Source organism: Podarcis filfolensis (assembly GCF_964270895.1).
Source record: "Podarcis filfolensis genome assembly, chromosome: 2".
NCBI classification, from domain to species: Eukaryota; Metazoa; Chordata; class Lepidosauria; order Squamata; family Lacertidae; genus Podarcis; species Podarcis filfolensis.
Window position 1 is genome coordinate 80,040,756 of NC_139605.1, and position 27,990 is coordinate 80,068,745.

The 27,990-nt window shown below is 41.3% G+C and overlaps 1 protein-coding gene across 1 annotated transcript in view; it reads left to right on the forward strand.

Annotated features, from left to right (window-relative positions):
- The window catches only part of LOC310755149 (phospholipid-transporting ATPase VB-like), a 142,380-nt gene that overhangs the window by 57,061 nt on the left and 57,329 nt on the right, over positions 1-27,990 (forward strand). The window contains exon 2 of the mRNA XM_083597512.1: positions 20,131-20,273. The gene's annotated coding sequence lies outside the window, so the exon portion shown is untranslated. The remainder of the gene's footprint in view (positions 1-20,130; positions 20,274-27,990) is intronic.

The following is a 27,990-nucleotide window of genomic DNA, read 5'->3' on the forward strand; positions in this document are numbered from 1 at the left end:
TTCATATTATATTATTGTGTGTTTATTTTGTTCATCTGAGTATTTAAATCCAACCTTTCAGTCCTGACTTCTCTTAAACATCCAAAAATCGCAAACACCAATAAACCCTTAATAAACAATAATCCTGTGGGGAGAGCACCAAAACCAGCAGCATTAAATCAATCAAGGCAAATACAGAGTAAATGCAATATTTGTTAGAGGCCCAAATCAGACTTTTTACAAAGAGATACGGTACAAGTCTAAACATGAAGCAACTCCTATTTAATTCAATGGGGCTTACTTCCAGGCAAGTAGGCTTACAATTGCAGTCATAGCCTAGTGGAATGGTTTAGCTTACATTATGTATGCTGCTCTGTTATTGATCTTCTGTGATAGTTTATGACTGAATTGCATGCAGAATGTGGATTTTTTTAAACTTTGAAAATAGATAAAGGCACAGAGTTAAGTTCTCCTCACCCGTGCATAGCTATCAGTTCCCCCTTCCACACTTTTCAGAGCTGACTTTTTAAAATCGTTAACATTAACACATTGTTTTAGTGGTGTAGCTAGTATTGTCGCCAGTCTTGTAAATGCTTCGACATATATTGAAATGGCAACACACCATCTCATCATGGTGACAGTAAATGTATTTTTGAAGATATTTTTCAGGATGGATTGAAACACTTGTTTCAACCCATTTAAGTGAAAATAACAGAAAGTATCTCTGTTAGTGAAGAGGGTAGGGATGCTTGGGGTAGAGATCAATGTCAATTATTATTGATGACGCAGGGGGAGAAAACCATACTAAAGCCATAGGTTTGACGGTATGATGAGGAACAGAGCCTCAAACAAATCTGTCCTTGCAAAATTCCTTGTCGCATATCATCCCTCTTGAAAACCCAAACACTCTCTAGAAATTCTGTCTCTGTAGTAGGAACATAAGAATCTGTCTTATAATGAGACAAACCAATGGTCCATTGAGCTGAATACTGTCTGCAGTGACTAGCTGTGGTTTTCTAAGGTTCTCCAACAGTGGTCTTTTCCAGCCCTACCTGGGCATGCCAGACCTGAGACCTTCTGTATGCAAACAGGTATTCTGACACCGAGCTATGGTCTTTCATATGGAAAACTATATGGTGGCCCGCTGATAAACAGGTTCTTAAAATTTTGTCTGCAGTTGAGTTGTGTGGGTTTCTTATTTTTTATTATGTCCTTAGTACATTCAGTGATGTGTGTTTTACACTCCCTTAAATCCTGTAGATCTCCAATTGCAATCTACAAAAGAGGCTTCCCACAGTTACCTCCTCACACCTTGCGCAATCGTTGAGCATTGTGCCTGTTTCTTCATGCTATATTTGGCACTATTTTGATGCAATTTGTTTCTTAAATTAGATTTAATGATGATGCTTCAAACAGACAGTTCCCTTGGAATGAAATTAATATTGGTGCTGCTATTTATTTATTTTTAACAAGCATCTCTGTGAGATAGACAGATAATATATGTTTTGTTATTAGTCTTTTGAAGCCTATCATATTGGTCAGGATTGGGCTGGCATCAGCGCCCAAAATGGCTAGCAAAGTGCTGGGGTCCATGGGCTCCACAGGGACTGCCACAGCTAATGCCAGGATCGATTTATTAAAAAAGAATGGCAGAGTGACCTCCCCTCCCCTTTAAGTACTTTCACTGAAAGGAGTGTTTGAGTTGCTCTTGCTCCCTTCTAATCAACCCTCTTTTTGTAGAAGTACCACTTAGCTCCTGAATATGATAAAAGTCCAACCCCAACCCCTGATAAGTGGAGTTTCATAGAAGACTGGTCCAGACCATCAATCATTTTATTTCTATGCCACCTTCCCAAAGCCCAAACCATGCTCAAGGAGGCCCATATAGTATTATTCCCATCCTTCTCACAAAATGGCACAAGGGTATACCATTTTTTCCCCTCCTTGCCTCACCATCACTCTGGACACTTTGAGTACTTGGGTCAAGTAAAATGTCTTCATTTTCTAATGTGGCTATTGTGGTAAAGTGATTTTTTTTCTGAGTGAGTTGCACAATACAGCTCCTTGCCAAGGGCACGAGGGACCCTGGGTATGCCTCTGGGTGATGGGCATAAACCTGAAAGGCTTTAAAAGAAGATTAGAGAAATTCATGTAGGAGAGGGCTATCAAAAGCTACTAGCTATGATGGCTATGCCCTGCCTGCACAGTTGGAGGCAACAATGCATCTGAATACTAGTTGCTGGAAACAACAGAATGAGAGATGGCTCTTGTGTTCATGTTCTGCTTCCCACAGGCATTTGGTCAATGTGAGAACAGGATGCTGGACTAGATGGGCCATTGGCATCATCATCATCATCACTTTTAATTTGTATACGGTGGTACCTCGGGTTACAGACACTTCAGGTTACAGACACTTCAGGTTACAGACCCTGCTAACCCAGAAATAGTACCTCAGGTTAAGAACTTTGCTTCAGGATGAGAACAGAAATCACGCGGCGGCAGCAGGAGGCCCCATTAGCTAAAGTGGTACCTCAGGTTAAGAACAGTTTCAGGTTAAGAACGGGCCTCCAGAATGAATTAAGTTCTTAACCTGAGGTACCACTGTACCGTCTTTCTATCTTATAATACTCAAGGCAGTTTACAAGCTGAAGAAACAAAGAAAGTACACCTTATAACAACCGAATGCAATACAAAAATGTGATAAAAAACGTAAGTTTAAAATAAGCAACCTACATCAAATAAGGTAACATTCAACAATCATTAGAATATCAGCATATAAAAATTAAACAGAAATCTACACTTGACAATTACAATAAATAATTTCTAAACTACAATCAATAAAACAATGTCAAGCCACAGTTCATAAAATAATACAATACAAACTGAGAAGCAGAGACTGGAGGGTGGGGCAAGGCAGGTGGAAAGAGGCCTTGCCTGATGAAGTCTCTCCCCTCACAGTTCTTCCTCCAGGTAGAGCTTCCTTATGAGGACTCCTAGGGCAGGAGGGAGGGGCAAGGCAGGTGGAAAGATGATCCAACAGGCTATTACAGTATTATGTTCATAAGTTCTTATTTTATCTTGGAAGTGGACAATGAGGGTACAGGGTGGTATACAAATAATGATGATTTTTAAAAATTTAGATTCTTTTATATCAGGGCTAAAAGATACATATCAGCTTTTTTCCCTGGGGAAAAACACTCTCCTCAGTGGAAACATGGTCATCATGATGGTGTTGCTGTCTAGCTGAACAGGAAGTGGAATTCCAGCAGTTATTTCTCATGAGAAACAGAAGTGAGATGCCATCAAGGCATATCTAGAAATGGTTTGCTGCCAAAACTAGTTGGGCTGTACCTTGATTGCCTCTGCTTCTTAAGCAGATGTTCCTATTTCTGACATCTTTTGATCATGTTTCCGTATGTTTGTTACTGTCGCAGAAACCTTATGCCTGCACTCTGCAAGCTCTTATCGTCGCTTGTTTCACCCCACCTTTTTGTGGTACAAGCTGTATAAGTAATTTAAATCACCTCCTGGCAAAATTGTTGTTACTTAAAAAGAGAATAGCAAGGAAGTGGGAGGTAAAGTCAGATAAAGAGCGACCTCCAGAGATTTATGATGAATCTATGCTAAGGCAGGAGAAGGCTGTGCACAGAAGTCAACACTTTGTAACAAGGTAAATAAGGTGTCCTAATTAGTTAAATAGATGATAGTGTAAATCACCCAAGAAAATCAATGGGGAGGACAAATGGATTTTAGGAAGCTAAGTCACTGAACAGTTAAATGGTGGAAGTAAATACTTAAAAGTGGCACAAATAATTGAATACCCTTGACATTTTTGTTGCCTCCAAATTCTTCCTAAAGATCAACACGATCTTTGTCTCAGTTACACAAAAAGTAAGTATTCCGTAAAACCACATATAAGTTTGAAAAGTTGTCCTGATTATAAAGGAACCACATTATTATAAATGTATCACATGTGTGTTTGTGTAACTAACATATATATATTGCTGCAATGAATTCACCACCAACTTTGTAGTCCCAATTGGTGGAGTCCAGAATGAATATTTTATTGAGTGTTCACCCTGATTTGTTTGCACAAGGTTTGCAGAGAGGTTATGTGACATCTACTGTTGAGTGAGCTTCCCTTCTGATTTGTTTGCAAGGATGATTTTTTTTAAACAGTTGCTATCCTACACCATCTAGTGCACTTCTTCTGCACCTTCCTTACTTCAAAAAGTCTGTGGTTGGGGGGCTAGGTTGAAGCAGGTCTGTTCCACAAGAGCTCCAGATCTGCTCTAATTTGCCACTATGAGATTTAATCCCACCCGTAAAATAGTCTGGAAGTGGCCTTATGCTTGGTTATGGGATATATAACTTAGTTAAAGGTAAAGGGACCCCTGACCATTAGGTCCAGTCGTGGCCGACTCTGGGGTTGCAGCGCTCATCTTGCTTTATTGGCCGAGGGAGCCAGTGTACAGCTTCCAGGTCATGTGGCCAGCATGACTAAGCTGCTTCTGGCAAACCAGAGCAGTGCACGGAAATGCCGTTTACCTTCCTGCCTATTTATCTACTTGCACTTTGACGTGCTTTCGAACTGCTAGGTTGGCAGGAGCAGGGACCGAGCAACGGGAGCTCACCCCTTCACAGGGATTCGAACTGCCGACCTTCTGATCAGCAAGTCCTAGGCTCTGTGGTTTAACCCACAGCGCCACCCGCATCCCCTATATAACTTAGTTTTTTGGGGTTGCTTTTATCTTAAAAACAAATACCTCAAAACAGAACCTAATGCTGGCTGGCTGGCTGCTAGCTTATAACTATGCAAGCATGTTAGCATATCCACTGGACCTGTTACCTGCTAGGAGATGCCTTATCTGAAACTAATTAATTTAATTAAATCTAAGATTAGCCCCCTTGGAGATCTTACTGCAGCTAAATTTGAGAACACAAAGCTGTCCAGATTCCCGAGGTCAAGAGATCATTCATCTCCCATAAGGTTTCCTCTGTTCCCCTCCACGTTGATGACATTGGCTATGCTGCAGGCCTCCCTTCAACAGAAAAAGAGGGTTGCCCTGTTCTCCCTCCTGTGTAGTTTTAATATGCTGATACAGCAGACATGTTTTTAATGAGCATTCTTGTAATTAATTCATCCTAATCTGTTATGAACAATGAGCAATCTTGCAATTAACTGAATTGGATACTCAAGTAATTAGCCAATGTGACAAATAACCAAAGTAAAGTTAATTTAAAAAAACAACAAATATTTTAATTATAGTACACAATTTCATTCAGAGTCACTATAAATGCTTAAACCTATAATCCAAAGAGATTTTGGATTGTTATGCCTTGTGTTTATATATGTTTTTTAAAGTAAAAAAAAACACAAATATTTATTGACTTTTATTAGAGATGCATGTCAAGAAGTACAATTGGTGCAATAGGGAAAACAATGTCTCAAACAAATATTCCTAAAACAGAATACAAGCATGTTGTACTATATCAAAGAACCACAGAATTGTAGAGTTGGGAGCAGTGGCGTAGCGTGGGGGTGCAGGGGGGGCCGGCCGCACCGGGCGCAACATCTGGGGGTTAGGGTTAGAGGGCGCAAATCCACAGGTTAGGGGGCGCAAATCCATGGGTTAGGGGGCGCAAATTACTTGCCTTGCCCCGGGTGCTGACAACCCACGCTACGCCACTGGTTGGGAGGGACTCCAAGGGTCATCTAGTTCAACCCCCTGCAATGTAGAAATTCATGACAGATGGCCATCCAACTTGGGCTTAAAACCTCCAAGGAAGGAAAGGCCACCACCTTCTGAGGGAGCCTGTTTCGCTATTGAACAGCTGCTGAATTTTACCATCAGGACTTTTTTTTCCAGCTGGAGCTCACTGGAACTCAGTTCTGGCACCTCTCGGGTGGGTGCCCTTGTCATTCTAAGAGAACAAGGGAGAAGTTCATGGTGAGTTCCAGCACCTCTTTTTCTAGAAAAATAGCACTGTATGATATCATATTATATTAGTGTAATATACTGCATTATTATATGGTACTTTTATTGTCTCACGGGAGTCTGTTCCACTGTCAAACAGCTCTTACTGTCAGAAAGGTCTTCCTGATGTTTAGTTCGAATCTCCTTTCTTGTAACTTGAAGCCATTGGTTTGAGTCCTACCTTCCAGAGGAGGAGAAAACAAGCTCGCTCCATTGTCCATGTGACAACCCTTTAGCTATTTGAAGATGGATATCATATCTCTTCTCAGTTTCCTGTTATCCAGGCTAAACATACCCAACTCCCTCAACTGCTCTTCATATATGTTTCACATAAGAAGGTTGCTAGTCTAGTAAATAGAATAAATTTCTAGCTGCAACGAATGCTGGCGATATGTCAAACTGACATATTGGCCATGCCTTCTCATATGTGAGGGTATGTGAGTGAAGTGAGGAAAGAGATAAAATCTAACCTTCCTGCCTCTCTTATCTGCAGAGGTGAACATCCTTTAAAGCTTGAAATGAGTTGAATCCAGTTCCTTATATTCTGCAGCTAATCTATATCCCTCAATAACATTTCAAAGGGCACGATCCTGTAACACAGGAAAAAGGAGAGTGGCCCTACCATCAGATGTGATGTCCAATGGCCTTGGTGCCTGAGGGGGAGAATGGAAGACTATCTGAGATGTGGATTGCAACTATGGAAGAAGTCTTGTCACACTTGTTTGCAACCATCCCTGAGTGTTTTGGAATAGAAGGTGTTAATTGGATGTTGTAACGTTCTACCTTCCAGATGTTGTCAGACTCCAGGTCCTAGCCACCTAACATGGTCAATGGACAGGAATGATGGGAGTTAGAGTCCAACAACATCCAGAGGCTGCCATATTTGCTACCATTTTTATACTGCATAGCTTAGAATACTAGTTGATAACATAGACATTGTGGCATTGGTAAGCCAATAAAGGCATGTATTAGTTGATCATCAATGATATTTTCCCTGTAGATCTCACAACTTCTTTGACTGACGTGTTCCTCAGAGAACTTTCACTTCTGTTTCATTTTTCCTTCCACTACAATACTCAGTATTGCTGTTATACCGAAATTTATTTTACTATTTCCTGATTTTATATTTTTTTCTTTCCCTCCATAATTTTTGTTTAGTATTATCCATTAATCAAATACAATATATCTGGTCTCTTTAAGTCACTGGTCAGCCTGGCAGATATATCAGCAAAATTGCTGACAGTATTTACATTTCACCAAGTTCAGTGGGATGCAAGCAGCCTAACCATATGTAAAGGTGTGTTTGTGAACAATGTATGTATATTTAAAATGTCTCTAAATGCTGCTGGTTGTAACTAAGCCCTTGAATTGTGGTGTTCTGCTTTCTTCATTGTATTCAACAAAGTTCTTCCTGGCGTCTTGCTGTCTTGAACCTAAGAGCAAAACACACTGATAGAAATAAATACCGAAATGGTCTGAACTCAGATCAGATCCCAGTGGCACCTCACTTGTTCCAATATGACAGCAAATCATTAATAACTATTTTCTGGCTATGACTTTTCAGCCCATTGAATGGTAGTTAAAGCAAACAGTGTTTTCCTTTGGCCCAAGCATTGAAGGTTGTTAAAGTAGGCCATGTGTAGAGACAGGATTAAGGAACATTTCTTTCATGGTCCATTTCTCCATTGTTGGGTCTGGATTTTGGAAAACGATGAGAACCAAATTTCAAGGGCACCATTTTCAGTTTCAGTAAGAATGGGGAAATAGATTTTGATAGGGCAGGGCTGAGATTCAGCAAGGCTCAAATACCAGCTGCTAAATGCATTCAAGGTTCACTTGCAAAACAGCAGTGTTTTTTTAAAACATATGTAGTCATTTTTTTGCTATATATCAGAATAATTATAGTAGATTTAAACAGTGCTATTGTTCTAGAAAAAGAGATGCCAGAACTCACCATGAACACCTCCCTTGTTCTCTTATAATGGCAATGGCGCCCACCTGAGAGGTGCCAGAACTTAGTTTCAGTGAGTTGCAGCTGAAAAAAAAGCCCTGGTCTTATCAACACAGGACACACAGTGTCTAAGAGTCTGTATCTAGATCTGTGCCTTCGGTATGCATATATAGTAAACGTATATATGTAGAGTCCAAACCCCTTGGCCATCAGCAGTAGGCCTTAATGGAGAAGTATACCCATTTTGGCATTCACAACCCTGCCATTCACACTGGTCTATGTCTGAAGGCAAGGATCAAGGAGGGAGGGAGCCTTTTGGATATGCCAGCTTCTAGGCTGGTGCAGCAAAGATACCTGGATCAGGCCCAATGCCATCATGTGGTGGCAGTAGGACCAGTTCAGAGTCCAGTAGATCCTGTGCCAACTTAACTATACCCGTACCCCCCTTTAAAAAAAAATGAGAATTCCTTCTGGCTGCTGCTGGCAAGAATTCCACCAGCACTGATCTATAATGAAATAAAAAAGGTATTTAAATATACCTTCCTGAAGAAACCAGAGGCCTTTCTCCTGGGCATAGTCGGCCAATTGGTGCCAAAGAAGGATAGAACTTTCTTTATGTATGCAACAACAGCAGCAAGAATACTTATTGCAAAGTATTGGAAGACACAAGAGCTACCCACCCTGGAAGAGTGGCAGATGAAGGTGACGGATTATATGGAATTGGTGGAAATGACTGGCAGAATCCGAGACCTGGGAGAAGAGTTGGTGGAAGAAGACTGGAAGAAATTTAAAGACTATCTTCAGAAATACTGTAAAATTAATGAATGTTAAAATGATGTTGGATTGAAAATAAGTGGCATTAGCAACAAAGTTAATAAGAATATGCAAAAATGAATTGATAATGGATGAAAATATAGAGTTATAATATGTTAAGATACAGAGTTAAGATAAACGAAAGAGGGTAAGAATTTGCTGATTTGATTATTTAAATGGGAATACAAAAAGGGGAGGTGTGAGGAGGCCAAGGAAATAAGCTAATGAGTTCAAAGTTACAAAAAACGGATTTGTTTTTAATTCTTTTTTAGCTATTTGTCTTTTGTATTTTGTATTTTTATTCCTCTTTTTTCTTTTTCATGTATTTTTCTATGTTTTCTTTTTTGTATCTTTTTCTTTTTATATCACCTTTTTTATTTTGTAAACTTACGTTTTTGTAAAACTTCAATAAATATCTTTAAAAAAAAAAAAGAATTCCACCAGCACTGTCTTCCTACCATGTGCCATATTAGAGCACGCCTTGGGGAGTGAAGCTCCCCCAGGAATACCCGCATGTAACAAAAAAAAAACCCTCCAGAATAGAAGATCAGGAGTTTTGATTACTCTGCCCATTGTTAATAGTTGCTCAGTGTGTAGAATCACCTTTTCAGTATAAGCTTCCTTTGTGGGGAGCGGTTGTCCTCTGTCAGTGGCCATAGAAAACAATCAGTTCTCTTCCCTCAGCAATCCTTTTTTTCCAAGTTATATTTGAGGAGCTAGGAAATGTTAATCAAGTCCTGGAGAGCCAACTTGAACCTAGATACCAGGTGGAGCCAAGGTCTGTACACTAGATGGATCTTGAAGTCTAGAGTTGACATCATTATTAACATTCCACTTATGCTGTGGATAATGAGATGCTGGTGTGTGCTTGCTAACCTGGCCCTATGTGTAATTTAAATTGGCTTCCAACATGGAAATATGTGAAGCTTAAGTGATTAGAAGCCGGCTAGAGTTTCAGCACTATTTGCCTCCGTGTGCCAATGCTGTGCTCAGCTTAGTTAATGAGCTGCCCATTTTGCCTACGGTGATAAAATCCTTTGCATGGCTTGTTGTTGTTTTCTCTGCAAGTGAATTTTGCCTGAAATCCTTCCTGTGCTGAATTCCATAAAGCAGGCGAAGTTTTGCAAATAGTGAAGTGCCTCTGGACATTACTCCGTCAGACAGCTCTAAATCTCACTTTTAGAATCTACAGCTGAACAAAGACACAGCTGGAACAGAAGTCAGAGAGATATGTTTAGTGCTGAAGGATGGCACAACTCATCTTGCATGCCAAGGTCCCATGACCCGCAGTTCCCTAGTGGATAATAAACAACAGACATGGGTATTTAGGTTTATGGGTTCAAATAGGCCACAACTTTACTGGTTACAGATGTGAGCGGTTTGGCTTAGGCACTGGGTGAAGCCAGGCTATATCTCGCCTCCCGCTCATCTGCAGGGAGTCCATCTAAGGGTAAACCACCAATAGGGGGAACCCTATGACTTACATGTAATAGAGGCACCCCGAGAGATCCCTGTTAGGATCATGGCATGGCCCTAGCCCACATCCAGGCATCGGACAGGATCCACACCCCTGGATCTCTTTAACAGGATACCCTTAATGAGGAGGGGCAGGCGGGGGCTACAACATCCCCTCCATCCAAACAAAGGCTTACCCAATGCCTAACCCAGGCTTCCTCCAACTCAGCCCTCCAGATATTTTTGGCCTACAACTCCCATGATCCCTAGCTAGCAGGACCAGTGGTCAGGGATGTTGGGAACTGTAGTCTCAAAACATCTGGAGGGCCGAGTTTGAGGAAGCCTGGCCTAACTTCACAAAGTTGTGGCGGTTGCTACAAGGTAGGCAAAAACCAAATGGCTGGTGCCAATTTTCCAAGTGGAAAAAATCCCTACCCGGCCCCAACAATATGGCAGCCTACATTTGTTCATAGCAAGGTTGGGTCAAAGCGGCCAGGATGGCAATGAGGGGGGTGTCAATCCCCACCCCCCACCAGATCACTGCAGAGGCCCGGATGCCTGTCTGCAACATAGAAAATGTGAGCGGACGTAGTCTCAACTCATGTGTTGTCTTTGCAATACGGGTGGAGATCAGAAGATAAGGTTGATGCTATGCTCTTCGGCTCTCTGCTGGTGGCACACAATAATTTGGTTTGAACTAATTTTAGGGGTGTATACAACTGCATCCAATTCAGTTCATGGTTCAGCCTTTTTTACTTTTCCATTTTTTGGTTCACTATTGCTTTTATCTTTTGTTATCTTTTTGTTTTTTACTATAAAATTGCCGCTGAGACTCTGAATAATGTGCTAATAATAAATCACGTCAATAGTTGCTAAGTTTGTGTTGTTAGTATTATTTTGGAAGAATGCAAAGGGATGGGCCATGAAAACCAAGGCTTTGTGTGTGCATAGGAAAGGAACACAGCAAGAGAAATGAAAAACACCAGTACAAGCATCAATGTTTTTCTCTTTTTCTTTCCTTTCCTTTTTTAATATTTCCTTTTTGGTCTGTGCCCTCTTCCTCTCAACATGGATGCTAGTAATGTTGGATTTCATTGGGTTCTCCATATGAAGGCCAAATTCTTGCAGTGCTTTCTCCTCAAAAAAGGGAGGAAAGCTCATACAATAAGTGCACCCAATGGGGTACCTGAGTAAATATGTAATATGTAATTACAAATATGTAATATTATCTTTGTAATGGAGGTGAGGCATAAACACACATTTCCACCACCACATGGTCAGTCATCTGAAGCAGGCCTGTTTCCTCACAAGCTGAACTCACAGATTCTGCACTCTGAATGATTATGAACAATTGGCCTGGAGGGGTTTTTGTCACAGTTTTCCTCCATTAGGGAGCTGCTCTAATGTGCTTGTCCACATGGCAGGGAGCTACTGCTGCTGGTATTCCTGCCAGAGCAGGCAGAGGGAAATGCCAAAATGTTTCATAGGGGAAAGGGAGTTGGATTGGCACAGGATCTGCCAATAGCATTTGTAGCTATTTTGTCATAGGGAATAAACAGGGGCAATTGTGCTGGAAAGTAGACATTCACTCTTGCCTTCTTTGAAGAAAGTGGGTGAGAATGCCAGTGCTAGGATATTTTTGCAACCTAGGCAAGGCTAACTACTTGCGCGCACAGATACAGATACACACAAATTGCCAACTTCAGTTTTCAAAATAAGATGTCTTGTAGAAATGGTGAAATTATTCAAGATATAAAATGAAAGTTAAATATTATCAGAAATGTATCTGGTATAACAAAAGCTAATCTGTATAAAATGGCGCCTCTCAAAGGTCAGTACTGTGCCCCTCTGAAGTCTGCACCCTAGGCAGTTACTAGTGGTCTCATGATAGCACTGGACCTGGGCAGTTAGCAGATGAAAGTGCCATTTCAGACTGCCTGGGAAAAGAAAATATATGATAAAATATCAAGTGGAAGAAGGAGATGGGAAACTTCTCTTGGAATTGTGAACTGGTTACTCTAGGATTAGATGTGTGTTGGGGGAGAGTTCCCCTTGTCTTGCTCAAGAATATGTCAGATAAGTTTTATTTCCTTCTGTGGAGAAGCAAAGTTAACTCCCCCCCCCCACCAGTGTTCTGTCTTGATAGACAGGCTTCCGAGGAGCGAGCCAATGCTCTCCAATGCTAACAGAGCTTTTTTCAACAGAATTATGAAGATTACAGCTACCCTATTAGAACCATGTGAAAATAATTAACCCTAATATACGTGTGAAAAATGGCAATATGGACATGGTTGAGCGAAAATCACTCTGAAACCTTTTTGTTCTCAAATAAAAGGAGTTTTGAAATTCCATTTAAATATTGAATTTAGATATGCTGAAAACTGGAAATTGCAATTGCCCTCTACTGCCACCGTTATTATTTCCTCCCTAACTGTTTCTCCTTTGTCAGAGGTACTGATTTTATGAGCTCATTAATTTTGCTGTGCTAATGCACTTTCCTTATCTTCTAATTAGCTACGACTCTCCTTCTGGCATATTTATGATGTTCTCACCTCTTCACATTTTTGTCTTGCTATATTCAGAAAGATGCCCACCGCAATAATCAGTACAGTTGGACACCCTCATATTCCTTCAGCTGTCCCCACTGCGCCTCCTAACATTCACAATTCTTTTTATTTATCTTTTTAAAAAAAGATTGGGACGTAAAGTAAGCAAGAGGTTTTCGTATCTGGAATAAAGAGAGCAAAATCGAATCTGTGTTGTGGATTGTAATTCATTGCTTAAACACTAATTCTGGTTTGATTGCTACGTGTGTGTGTGTGTGTGTGTGTGTGTGTGTGTGTGTGTAAAGCTTCACAAGTTTGCACAAGCCTGACCCTTAACATTCTCAGCACAAACTTGAGTGAAGGAAAATGAGGCTGGCTAGTGATGCACCCATCATTATGACAGCCTGTCTCTCCCACACAAATTATGAAGCAGTGACTGTTCTGGGTATAGTCAGGCAGCAACACAAACACCCCTCCTGCCCTGGGCTGGATTTAAGTATTTATGAGAGCCCCCAGGCTAAGCCAGCACACTGCAAGTCACAAGACACTCATTCTGCCTGGTGTATGTTACAAGGAATTTCCAAAATGCAAAGACTGTTGGCAGTCACAAGGGAATGTTGACAGTCCTGCAACCATTCTGGTGAATGTCCAAAATTATGACATTACATTTGTGAATGGCAACCACTGCTGACAACTGCAGTGCTCATTAGCCTACCTCCACATTTTCAAATATTCACTGGACATGTGAGGGCTTGCCAACATTCTTCTAAAAGAACAATGGCCAAGGCAAAAGACAGGATTTCTGGTGAGGAAGGTATTGAGGACTGCCATGATGAACACTCTTCATTATGTACTCACCAATTTCTTTTAGGAAACTTGTCCTTGCTCAATTTAATTTATTTACCTGTTCTCTTGATTGATCCAGCACATCAAGCTTGCGGGTTTGTTTTGCTTAAATTGGTTAAACAGGAGAAAATAGCCAAGGGGTGAGAAATAGCAACACTTTTAGCCCATGGCAACCTAGTGAGGAGGATCAGGGCACGGCTGCTGCCTGTGGTGAAGCAGCAAATAGGATCTCTGCTCCTCAACCCATGTGCATGGTAATGTTATTCCCCTTCTATTTGCTTGCTTGTTTATAAAAGTATTTATATACTGCCAACCCATGTACAATGTTAAGGCAGTGTACAACATACAGTAAAAGACTCCATAAAAAACAATGCAAAATAATCATTACAATTACTGACATCTTTGGTGTCTGGGTCCAAAAAAATCCCATTAGTGCCTCTCCCCCTCCCTGGGACTAAAAATACAACAAGAATTTATTAAATAACTAATTTGCTGCCCTTTGTGACACTTATAATCAGCTGCCTGAGGCAGCCTCCTCATTCTAACTAATGTTAGAACCAACCCTGCTATGAGCAGTATTTAAAAAGAGTAAGCAGAAGGGAGAATTATGGTGGGTTGCAAGAAAAAGAGGAAGCAATGGTTATGTATGTATGTATGTATGTATGTATGCATTCATTCATTCATTCATTCATTCATTCATGGTTCTTATATCTTGTCTCTTCCTCCAATCTAGAGCTGAGGGTAGCTAACGATCAATACATTAACAAACATAACACATTGTTTAAACCAAAAGGCATAATAACAACAATTCATCAGTAAATAATATCAATAAAACCACAACTCAAAAATGTTTATCCCATTATAGGTAAAGGTAAAGGACCCCTGGACGGTGAAGTCCAGTCAAAGGCGACTATGGGGTTGCAGCGCTCATCTCGCTTTCAGGCTGAGGGAGCCGGTGTTTGTCCACAGACAATTTTCCGGGTCATGTGGCCAGCATGACTAAACCGCTACTGGTGCACGGAAGACTGTGACAAATGCCAGAGCACATGGAAACACTGTTTACCTTCCCACCACAGCGGTACCTATTTATCTACTTGCACTGGCATGCTTTCGAACTGCTAGGTTGGCAGGAGCTGGGACAGAGCAATGGGAGCTCACCCCGTCGCGGGTTTCAAACCACCAACCTTCCAATCAGCAAGCCCAAGAGGCTCAGTGGTTTAGACCACAGCACCACCCAAGTTATCCCATTATACAAATACCTGGCTGTGGTATAAAAACATCTACAGCCTCCTCATAAAAACAGTATTCCTTACAGCACATACACATTGTCTCAAGCAAACAGCTGAGATTTCAAAGTGTAGTACTTGATAAACAACAGTTTAACTAATCTGTAATGCTAGACCAATGAGAATACAACAAATAGAATAATCAGCTAATGGTAGAGCAGTAAAAATGCAATAAATATAAAAATGATAGTCAACTAATAGAAAACAAAAATGAGCAACATTCCACTTTACCCTTACCCTTCCATCTACCTCAGATGGTCATCTTTAAATGCAGATAACCCAACCACAGTACTAGCATCATAAGTATTTTGATGGGTACCAACATAATAAAGATCTAATTATAGAATTATGGAACTGTTGAGTTGAGACCACAAGAATCATCTGGTCCAACCCATTGCAATGCTGGAATCTTTCACACAATGTGGCTCTCAAACCCATGACCCTGAGATTAAAAGTATTCTATTCTATTCTATTCATAAAGCCAGCTTAAAATGGAACTTCTGCTGTATTTGAGGAAACTAAACCACTATGTCCACCCACTAGTGCACAATTTGGTTGTTCTGTAATGTGACTGGCATGCAAAGTTGTAAATTCACACAATTCACTCTTAAATGGTAAAGGAACGTCTATTCAATAAAGACAACACATTGTTTCTGCATCATTATATATCATGCATGTGTGCTGGCAGTCACTAATGTGGCACCCACAGACACCAGTTTGTCAGGCAGTATCTCCTTTGGCACCCATGAAAGGTCTCAGTAAATATACCCTCAAAAATCTGGGTGTGACCTAGATTCATTCCATCATGTTGACAAGCAGATAATTGATGCTGTCAAAGCTACTCATGCTGTTCATCAATTTGGAGGTGTACATGGACATGATCCAGCAGGCATGACTCCATGCATCACTCTGGAAGCTGGATCTTTACTCCATGAAGCACTATGTGGAATATATGGCGCCCAACTCAGAGGATAGTTCATGTGTCCTTGTTCTGTGTGAGTATCAATCTTACTGGACCATGCACAAAAGTGTGAGCCTCATTCAGATATAGTTGCTGCTAACATGGATTATGTAGAAATAAATATTAATATTTATTTTTTCACGAAAGTTGAGTTTCTTAAAAAGATACATTTTGCTCCTGCTCCTGCTTAGATTAAAACCATGTAGAGTTTTGCCATTGTAGATTGCTTCCTGTGTCCTTTTATGAGCAGGTGAACTGGTGACATCTTTCTGTTACGTACTTTCTATAGTTTGTCCTCTCTGGAATCTTATTTAATTCTTTATTATTATTTTCTTGAAGTGATTTTTTTCCCTTTGTACTGAAGAACATGTAATTTTGAAGTTTAAAGAAAACTTGATTATTGTTATTTCTGCCCCTGGAAATGTTAACAGTTAAAAACTTTCTCCCCAATGGATCCATACAAAGTTGCTTGTTTCAGACCGAAATCTTGCTGTCTCTAAGCCATTTTTATTTACCCAGCATTAATTCCAGTCATCTTTTAGGCCCTAATAGCATTTTCCAGAGCTCTGTTACCTGGGCAGGCAGGAATTGTATTTTAACAGGTTATAAATTGGAATCAATATGCTTCTGACTGGAGTTTATCTGAGTTGACTTTATTCTACAAGCAACTATAATTGCCTGCAAAGTAATTTCTAGCTTTCTTGTTCATTTATGTGTATTGGCTGGGCCATAAGGGCCAGGTAAGCATTCAGGCTGTGTGCGGAAGTCACATTAATCAGATACTTTACTGAGTTGTTCTTTATAGTCAGATGTTTTCACTTACAAATGTTACCTTCACAATAAGCTGCATACAATCACTAGGGATGCAATCATTTCACACAATCATCAAGGCTCAGAAAGGCAACTCAACACAGATCCTTTTGTGTGGAGGAAAAAGTAGGAAAGATAAGTATGGTTCCTGAAATAAAGCCATCTTCCATTATTAGAGTGGGTGGGTGTACACAAAGCAGAATTTGTTGTCTCTAGAGTGGGTTGTAGGTATGGATGTTGGCATCTCATCCTACACCAAAGCACTTTTCTTTCCCCTTCTCTAGACACTGAACATCCTGCCAAAATATTTATGAAACATTTCACACAGAGGGCCACCATGTGCTACTTGGACAGGTGGTTGTGTGGAAATAGAAGGTCAGCAGTGAGCTGGCATTTTGTGTTCTGTGCATGCATGTACACACGTGAGCATCAGAATCAAAATGCATCTGCCTACTCTCTGCCCTACGGAGAGTTTATTTCTGGAAACTGGAAGACCCTGTGATGTGCATTTGGTCACATCCACACCATACATGTAAAGCATATTTCTACCACTTTAACAATCCTGGCTCCCTACCAGAGAACCATGGGGACTGATGCTTATCCCCTCACAGAGCTACAATTCCCAGAACGCTTAACAAATTATAGTTCCCATGATTATTTGGAGGAAGGCATGTGCTTTAAACGTGTGGTGTGAACTCATTTAATTCCTGCAACAGATAATTTTTTGTTGCTTTTTATTATTTTATGACAACTGCATTTTAACTATTTATTGCTGTAAGCCACACTGAAAACATCGTAAGCAAACAAGCAAGCAGCTAATTGATTGAGGATATGGCTGCAATAGCTACTAGCCATGATGGCTATGCACAGCCTCCAGTGACAGAGGCCATCTGAATTCCACAACATGAGCAGAGGAGTGTTATTGTGCCCATGTCCTGCTCTTGGGCTTTCCATAAGTTTATGGTTGACCCCTGTGAGAATGGGCCTTTGGTCTGAACTTGCAAAGCTCTTTTTATGTTATTTTAAAAAATTAAAAAATTAGCTCACTCCTTTATGAAGCAGTGTTTGCTCTGGGACAAAAACTGACACCTGCTGAAATTGAAAAAAATGCTAGCACAGCAGGGGAAGAAGACAGAGGGATGTATTTTAAAAGTATAAGCATGGTAGGATTTTTCTTTTAAAGAATTCTGAAGAAAGGGAGATGGAAACATATTGTTGCATGGAACCCCAATCTCCAAGTGGTGTGAGATTCCGGGGGTTCCAGACGCTTATCCAATGTCCATGTTTCCTTTTGGGAATGAGGCACAGCGACGACCATGGTGTCTTTATGACATATAGTTTATTCACACATATATACAACCTGAGGCTACAGTGGAGGAGTTCCCAGCATTAATACCCCAAGAGGGTCTTGTTCCTCCCATAGCTGTAGCCTTGGATTCAAACAGAATCTACCATCCTGCTTTGACCCTCTCTCCAGCTTTCTGCCTTTAGCAGCCTGCAACCGTTTTTCCTCTAAGTCACATCACAGCCAACCCAAAAACTCTCCCTCAGACTCTGCTTTTGTCTTCTAAATAACTCTGAGTTGAGGGAGGGGGCCCTCCCATTTGCCATCTAGCACAGAGGGGGCCCCCCTCTCTTTGGCTTTCCTAATGGCTCGTCGCCTTCCTTGTTGTCCTAATTTCCTCATCATGAAACTGTCCTGGCTTATATTTTAACATTTGCTGAATCCAGAGGTTCAGTGTCTGGAACCCAGAAACCCCTACCACCACAGGGGACTCTGAAACTCACAAGGGAGATTGGCACCCACAAACTCAACCACAAATCAGGAGGCTGGGATTTTAAAGCCCACCAACGGAGTGCCAAATACGTTGCTGCATGTCAAGCAGAGGAGCAAGGAGGAGGAGAGCTCATTTTGGGGTCGCTTGCTGCTCAGGGCTGGAAAGATGAGAGATGTAAAAACCTGGAAGCTGCAGCCTATTCATCTTCTCCCCAAGACAGCTCATGGGCACTCTGCCAATTTATAGCATGTGTAGTAGCCCAGAACTTTGTGAAGCAGCAACAAACTGAAAAACAAACCACTCAACCACTCTAGAAAATGTCAGAACAGCGACATCATGGCTGCATTCCCAGTCTTTGTTTCCATCAGGTCTATTGTCACAATGGCCAAATTGGCAAGTAGAAGATGTTGGCCTGTGTGGATAAATGTAGGATTTGGCACCAAGTGGACTGGTCTCTTCAGCATGGGGCTAGCTCACAATTCTGCCACTCAGGCTTTGTGGACCATGTCAGAGTCACAACAGTAAATTGTCCTATAGCCAGGTTCCCCCAGCACATTGTGTATCCATTTTGCCTTCCCCATCCTCTAAATGTGGGCTGGCTTTCATAGAGAGAACACCGCATCAGGCAATGCAATACTAACATAAGCTCCTCATGCCTCAAGCTTGGCTGCCTTTGGCTTCCACATGTGTCAGCTGAGCCCAGCAGTTTTGAAATTCATGGGGCTGGCTAACTTCATTGTGTGAAATCGTGAAGCTGGCTTGTTGAACTGTGAGTTTATGGGGGCTTCCAGACAGGGGCTCAGTACTGTAAACAGGTCATTCAGTGATCACAAATGGGTCATTGGCAACAGTTAAAAAGTAAATAAACCGTCCTGTCAGAATTGTTTCCAAAAAATGTAAATTCAGCTACAATGAGGGTAGGGTGACAGAATATGGGCTGGCATTCTGGGGCCAATGACATCATGTGGACTCTGTGGAAAATTTGCATGTTGGAGCAGCTCCTGCCCTACTAAAAGCCCCCTTCTGGAAGCACCCCAAGGCACATCCAGACAGCAGTCTTCTCACATTCCATTTTCTTTATCTGCTGTCTTCATACATTCTCTATGCACAAGTACTTCTTTCTTTAAGGCTTTTACTTTTTAATGAATGCTACATTTCTTCAATTCATGAAGAAATGAATATGCTACAGTTCAAACCCCAATACAGATCATGTGTGTGTGCTTAAAAATAAAGAAAGGAAGGTCGAGAACCTAGCTGGGATCATGAAATAGCTTTTGATAAAAGGACATTAGCTCAGCTCACGCAACAGCTGTATGGACAAGGGCCAGGGCGCACCAGGCTGTGCAATGTGGAGAAGTGGTAACCATTTCCTTGATCACAGTTGCATTTTGCCCACTTACTTAGAAGTCAGTTGGTGGATCTGGAAATGTTCCATTTAGATATTCCTTTAACATATTCAAGCGTTCACAAAGGCAAACATGCTTTATCTGTACCACAAAAATGTGATATTGCATTCCAATATGTAAAGCAAGTCTTTATCTCCTCACATTCTTTTTAGCATCAAGTTCCCTCCACTCTCAAGAAATGTGCCAAAGGACAGGGTGGGGCACATGGTCACTTTATCTCTCTGGCAATTCCAGTTTGTCCAGCTACTAGGGGAATAAACTCCATTACGTATCTTCTGACTTTGCCAGTACACTAATTTTTTTTCTCCCTTTGTCAATCAGTAAGCTGGGGCTTTGGTGCTGGAAGCCGTGCTGCCTGGTTCATATTCAACCTTTTGGAAAATCTATGTTGCGATCGACACAGAGATATGACACTGGGAAACTTCCGGTATATGAGATTGCCAGAGAAGAGATTGGTCAATTGGGTAAGTAATTCTTTTCCAGCTCCAGCCTCACAATTATAATAAACATATTTTTGTTCTTTTCTGTTTGGATTCTGAACTCTCCAATACTTAGGTTTGAGTTAAACTCTTGTCTTTGCATGTAAAGTTTAGTAGATTGTCTTACATAGCTGTGGGCTATTGAGTCAAAGCCTGGGGTTGCTAATGGCCCAGAATGATTGATTAATGTTTTCTCAATGGAAGCTAATAATTAGGAGATATTTGGAAATTTTCTAAATGCTAGCCATTAGAGCTTTGAGAAGGTGGTCTTCCCTCCCTTTTACAACTGAGGATAAGGGCTGACGTAAACTCTGTGTGTGTAGAAATGGCAGTTTTGAAACAGAGAGACAAAGAGAAGCAAAAAAGAGAAGGAATAAGTAAAAAAAATCTGGAAGAACCATGCCTCTCTGGGTTCGAGAAGCAATGACTTGTGAAGAGTATGTCTCCTGCATGCCTCCTTTACCTGTGTCCTAGATGTGTTTGTGAATGGACTACAGAAACTTGTCAGAGGAAGTTAGATCCCAAGTAGTGGTGACCCAAAACTTCTCTCCACTTGGGGGAGTGCAGAGCATGTAACAATTTGTATTTTTCCACCTGTTGACTTCCATTGCGGATTGTAAGAACTTGATAGTTTGTGGAATTATTTAAAAAATAGATTCAGAAGACCATCTTGGATCCAAAATCATTGATTAATACTCTGGTTTCTCTTCAGATCGTATAAATCTTTCGCCTTTTACAAAATCATTGATTAATCGCTCCTAGAACGTATCAGTTCTGTGACCCATGCTAAGGCTGTCAGAAGATTAAAGGAGTGCTCAGATTCTCTATTTTGCATTGACAGTCTTTAGTTAACCAGGATAGTTTGGGTTTGGCAGAAGTTTTTCCTTAGGTGGTATTCTTATCTCACCAGCAGTCTCCCTCTCTTTACCAAAAGGAGTAAAGTAATTATGAACACTAGAATTTGAAAAAGTACCTGCTGGATTATAAGAGTGGGATTGCCTTGTAGTCATCCTCTGAATTGTTTTGGTGTGGTACCATCAAAGAGAAAGCGATAGGAATATTGACTCATATACTTACTCTGTGATGTTTGTTTTTCTTGTGGCTTTTCCTCCACTTGCTGGCAAACTAGATCTGCCGGAGGCACCCTTGCCAGCCAGCAAAAGTAAAGGAGCATTGAGACAGACTGCAATGCAGAGCATCTGTTTGTGCTGTGGTCCAATACAGAGAGCACACTGTCCCTTAATACATACACAGGAAGCGATGTGCATTCAATTTCTCTTCCCCAATTAGTCCCTCTATACTTTGGTCTCTGATCAAATTATATTCCTGGTTTCTTTTCTGGAAATCTGGGTGGTGTGAAGTGCAAAACCTTATGTCTCTAGGCCGCTGACATTTTCACAGACAAAGGCCACCAACGAACATTTCTGCAAATTTAAGTTTTCATTACTCTTAGAAAGGAAGGCACCTTGCAGAACACACACAGTAGATGGAAAGAAACAGCCCCTTCAGCTTCTTATTCTGAGCATGCAATCCAGAAAGTTCAGAGAGGCCATATTGCTGCTTTCCTTTTATGAGGTTTGGGGAGACAATGCTCTTGGAGCCTTTCCCCTCCCTTCCCATAGCTTTCTTATACCCTTTCACACAATTGACCTTAAACTCTCTATGCCCATGGGCATCCTTGACAAAAGTGAGAGACTAATACGAGAGAATATGAAGCCATTAATTGGGGTGGGGGTTAATAGAAAACCCCACTTTCCCTGCCTTCTCCCAATGGTCTCAATCAAATTTTCCATCTTTTGACCTTTAGGACTTGCTCTTTATTTGAGATTCCTGAATGTATTAAAAGGGAACTTTAGCAAATCCTCTGCACAGTCAAAACACCCAGTAGCTGTACTGCCTCTAACAGTGGAGGGTAGCCATCAGGGTTAAAATATCCTTATATCCTTCCTTGTCCTCCATGAATTTGTCTATCCCCTTTTAAAGCCATCTAAACATCCTTTGGCAGTGACTTGAATAAATTAACTATGCAGAAAAATTCCGCAACAGAATCCTAGCTCCTGGGGAGCAACAGCAGGAGACAGCTATTGCCTTCATGCCTGGCTTGTGGGTTTCCTGGATGCATCTGGCTGATTACTAAATTGCTCACATTTAACTACAGAGGGACTAACGCGAGCCTCTGCTAATGGGAGCCTTTTGTTTTTATTTATATTTTCACTTGTGCTTGCGCTCCTTGTCCAAGGTTGCCCACGCACTGACACTTAACAAGAAAAGACAATGAGGAACTGGGTCTTGAATCTTAATTCTGACCTTACTGATTGTGCAGCAGGATACAATTTGTTAAAAATATAAATTAGCTCTCACTGTGTAAATTTCACCACTTTCTAATCTTTCTCTCTAATTTCTGTATTGATTGGAATTAATTGCTATTCATGGAGTCACAAGCTCTTGCCTATGACCTTCTAATGATGCTCTCTACTACTTGATGTGAATTTTAACTGCGAGCTGCTTTTCAGCTTTAATTTGCAGCCTAGAAGTGAAGTTTCCATTATCAAAAGCAGTGCGGTTCAAAGCTTCGTTTTACATGGCTCAAAAATATAGCATGGCTTGTATTCATGTTTAAATCAATGGCAAAGCTTGCTAGGTTTTCCCTGTTCTGTGATATGGCAGGTTATGATGTGCGAGATATAGTTTCAATGAGAGGCCCTCAACATATATTGCATCTAAGTTAACTACCACCTTCGATGACTTTAAAAGAGGCTTGGACAAATTCATGGAGGAGAAAACTATCAATGACCATGAGTCCTGATGGCTATTTTTACTTCCAGTGTTGCTGTGCTCATGTCTTGCTTGCAGGCTTCCCATAGGGATCTGGTTGGCCACTGTGAAAATAGGATGCTAGACTAGATGGGCTGTTCTTATGTTCTCAACAGTGCATTCCATATCCAGTATATATTGTGCAAAATCTTTCTTTTGTACATACCTCACCAAGCAGGGGCTAGCAAGATAAGAGAGAAAGCTCCGTTTGCTATCTCCACACCATTAGTAACTTCATCTGTCTTTATCATGTCACCACGAACTACCCTTCCTCCAAAAGGAGTATAGGAACCACCTAACCTGAAACGACACAGTTTGCTTTCATTATGTGGAGTTGAAGTATTTTTAGCCAGCTGAATCCATATGGGTAAAATCCACTGCTGCCATTCCACAAGCCATCTGCTACCACCAGAGAAGGGGAGGTAACTTTTTATTATTTCCCCTACGCCTGGCAGCCTCCTGCACTTCCTCCCCAAAATCCACTTCTGCACGTTGAGGGAATGCTTCAAAATAATGTGGAAGGTGGTAGAGGAGAAAGACAAAATCTACAAAAAAGGCCTTCCTTTTATTTATTTTCTTTCTTCTGTTATGCAACCAAGGTGGCATATATGAGGTTCCCAGGGGGTCTCCAGTTCAGCAGCTTACCACACTCAGACCTTCTTGCTTTCACCAAAGTGGTAGCCTCATTTGCCTTCAGACAATAGTCTAGGTCTAAGACAACTGTTTTCTTAGCATATGCCTCTGCTGAATCAACACTGGATTTCACCTTATGAGACTTTGCTGCGACACGTTTCTTAGTTAATTTGACTTTTAATGTTCATTGAGGGATGCCTGTTTACTTTCTAGCCTTCCTTTCCTGGATGCATCCATTTTCATGAGTTATAGGAAATTAGCTGGTGAGATGATAACTATTTAAGCAGAGCAGCAGAACAAATCACACCTGGTTTTTTCTACTCATCTGCTTTAACAGTAAATGCAAATGTATATTTATGCATCATTCATTTCTCTACCCATCCATATCATTGGAATGGAAGCTCCTTTTCGTCAGCGTTGTTGATTTGTGCTTTTCTGCTGTGAACAGGTATATTAAGATCTTGTTGAAATAAAACCAAATTTTGCAAGTATGTGCATATTCTCATCTGCCCAGCTACTGAATCTTTGAAATAAATCAGAAAAAAGGTAAAAGCATCAACAAGATTTCAAGAATTTTAATTTATAACACAGATATCTAAAAGATAATGAGTGCAATTCATGCAACACTTCCTTCTGGCAACATTCATTAGCCAAGTGAAGTGAGAGTCTCGATTTAATTTGACCATGTGGCATTCTTTTTCTGCTTGTTAGTAGCATGTTAACATCATTGAACATTCAGAAACTGGGTGAAGTTTTATGCATCTGAAGTTTGAATGCCAGCTCAACTCCTGCATCTGCCACAAGCCTCAAACACAGCAGAAGCTAGGAAGGAAAATCAGCATTCTGCCCAAAAGTTTTGTTCCTCCCTCCTTCTTTTTCATTCTTAAATCCTGTTGGGTATTAATAGAATAAAATCAACCTGTGCTCTAGTTAGCTGGAAAACAAGAAAACCCATCTCTCATATTTCCTTAGCGTGCTTTTCATAGCTAATTTTCTGTGTAAGGAAACAAACAGCTGTGAAACCTAAGGGCATAGGGCAGCTTCACACGCTATGCATTAAGCACTATATTGCTAAGACAGATGCATGAGAAATGGAAGGAGAGGCCCATCAGGAAAGTCCCCTTTCTCTCCCCTGCCCTGTCCCCCTTTAAACACTGAAGCCAATTCTTCAGCCTATACTACAGTGGTACCTCGGGTTACAGACACTTCAGGTTACAGACGCTTCAGGTTACAGACTCCGCTAACCCAGAAATAGTACCTCAGGTTAAGAACTTTGCTTCAGGATGAGAACAGAAATTGGGCGGAGGCATTGGGAGGCCCTATTAGTTAAAGTGGTACCTCAGGTTAAGAACTGTTTCAGGTTAAGAACGGACCTCCAGAACGAATTAAGTTCTTAACCTGAGGTACCACTGTATTCCTGAATAATATCTAAAACAAGCCCTGTACTGAGATGCAATAGAAAAATTATTTCATTCCCATGGCAATATATCACCAGAGTTATTGCCTTGACATCTGCTGGGAGGGCATTCCACAGGGCAGGTGCCACTACCAAGAAGGCCCTCTACCTGGTTGCCTGTAACTTGGCTTCTCACATCGAGGGAACCGCCAGAAGACCCTCGGCTCGGGACCTCAGTGTCCCGGCTGGATGATGGGGGTGGAGATTCTGCTTCAGGTATACAGGACCAAAGCCATTTAGGGCTTTAAAGCTCAGCACCAACACTTTGAATTGTGCTCGGAAGCGTACAGTCTAATATGCAATCAGGTCCAGCAACCACAAACTCATAACAATACATTGCTGGAAACCACAGAAGTGGGAAGTGCTGTTGACCTCAGATCCTGCTTCTAGACTTCCCTTTAGGCATCTGGTTGACCACTGTGAGAAAAAGGTTCTGGGCTAGCTGAGTACCTGGCCTGATCCAGCAGGGCTCTTCGTGGGTGCTTCCTGGGTAAAAACAGAAAACCAGTTCCACAGAATGCTTGCTTTTGGCATAGTAACCAGAGAGATTTTATGGGACATAAATGTGTCTAAGTCCCTTTGCAACCTGCATTTGTCTACATGGTAGAGAACAGTGAGCAGACAAAGATAATGCTCAGTGTGTATTATAACAACAACAGCAACAGCAACAACAACACTTCGCCTTTTTATGGTGCTTTCGAGTGTTTAAATCACATTCATTATCTAGTGGTAATTTCCACAAGCTTGCCCAGTAAATGAGTATTTTTATCCCCCATATTGCAGAGGAGAGAACTGAGGCTGGGAAATTTCAGCCACTTGGTGAGTTCATATCAGAAGCAAAATTTGAACCAGGGTCTTCCGTATTCCTAGCTCAAACTACAGTCCCACTTTCACTTACAGGGCCAGCATCAAACTTCATGGGCTCTGGACATAGTGCCACTGATGTCCCCTCCAACCAGGGCAGGGCTCCTGCCTGCCACCATGCACAGGAGCAGGAGCAAGCCCCTCTCCCTAGGCCACCCCATCCGAAATGCACTCCAACCTGCTTACTACTGTGCAAAGGGACAGCATCACTGCCATTTCTCCTCCCCTTGGCCACCACTCATCACCCTGCCCACCAGAGTTCTTTCGGTGCTGGTTGGGTGATGCTGCCAATGGGAGCTTGGCTCCCATCCATGGTGGCTGCCCACCATATTTAGTTACTAGTAGGACCATAGAGCTAGTGAAACTGTAACTGGGACCAGGATTATAGTGTGTGTGTGTGTGTGTGTGTGTGTGTGTGTACACACACACACACACAGTGGTACCTCAGGTTAAGAACTTAATTCGTTCCGTAGGTCTGTTCTTAACCTTAAGCACCACTTTAGCTAATGGGGCCTCCCGCTGCCACTGCACTGCCGGAGCACAATTTCTGTTCTCATCCTGAAGCAAAGTTCTTAACCCGAGGTACTATTTCGGGGTTAGTGGAGTCTGTAACCTGAAGCGTATGTAACCTGAAGTGTATGTAACCACAGGTACCACTGTGGGTGGGTGGGTGTAAGTTTTACATTGCAAATTTAAATTCAAACATTAATCATCATCATCATCATTTAGCATTCCCTGAATCCTTTGAATCCCCTCCACCCTTCCATGGTTACCATTTTCCATCTTTTTCCACTGCTTCACTTGTTTTCTATATTTTTCTTAAATAATCCAATTTTACCTTAGTTTTTAATACATTACAAGTTCCTCTCTTTCTGGTTTCTGATTTTCCCAGTCAATTTCGCCATTTCAGCATAGTCCATCATCTTCATCAGCTATTCGTCTCTGGTCAGGACTTTTTCTTCTTTCCATCTCTGGGCCATTCTATAGAAGGTCTGTAGGCCAGGAAAGTATAATCGAGCAAGGTAGGTGGCCACCACAGATAGAATATGAAAGGAAACAGGCTGTCAGGGGGAGAGGTTCTGAACCCCTGGGACCCTATGCCAGTGCCTGAACTAGCCAAACACTGGTGCAAGGCCTGGCCACTTCAAGTATCCTCAGATTCAGAGGGAGTTACTTCTGACTGAGGAGGCATGAATAGGATTGCACAGTCAGTTTGTCTAAGGGTGCCTTTAATTTTGCCTTCCAAAGTAACAAAATTACTGAAATTTGCTGAAAGTTTCATGGTTGAAGGATATTTTACTTCTGCTTGGAAATGTTTGCTTGCTGCCACTGAAACCAACCCTTGCTAGTCATAAATATTAGCTCTTAAAGTTATGTGTTCTGCCTTGTGATGGGGCGGGTCTGGAATTGTTGATGTAAGTTATCCAAAATGTCCACAGATGGAAGGCTTCGTGAAGAGATGGGATCTTAACCTTAAGACATTGAATTAATGCAGTCAGGTTTGCTATAAGATCCCTGATCATTAACAAATGAACTGTTCTATTACGTTTCTAATCAAGCAAGCCAGAGATTTTGTTTTCTCTGTAGATGTTAGTATAATTACCCTTAATGACATCTACTAAATTTTCATTAATTTGAATAGGCTTTTTCTTTTCCACCACAAATGCAGAAGTTCATTTGCATTTTCTCTGCCCTATTGTAAACTGTTTCTATCTAAATTTGGTGCATATTAGAATTGACAACTGCCCTGATCCAGCAAGAAAGATCCAAGTGCAACTTTCTTTCTGCTTTCTTTCCTTTCCTTTCTTTTCCTTCCTTTCTTCCTTTCTTTCTGTCTGTCTGTCCTTCTGTCTTTCTTTCTTTCACATTCTCTGATCAACCATTTTATAGATGTCAGTGCTGTTGTTTATGTTCCACTGACAGCAATGCTGTTTA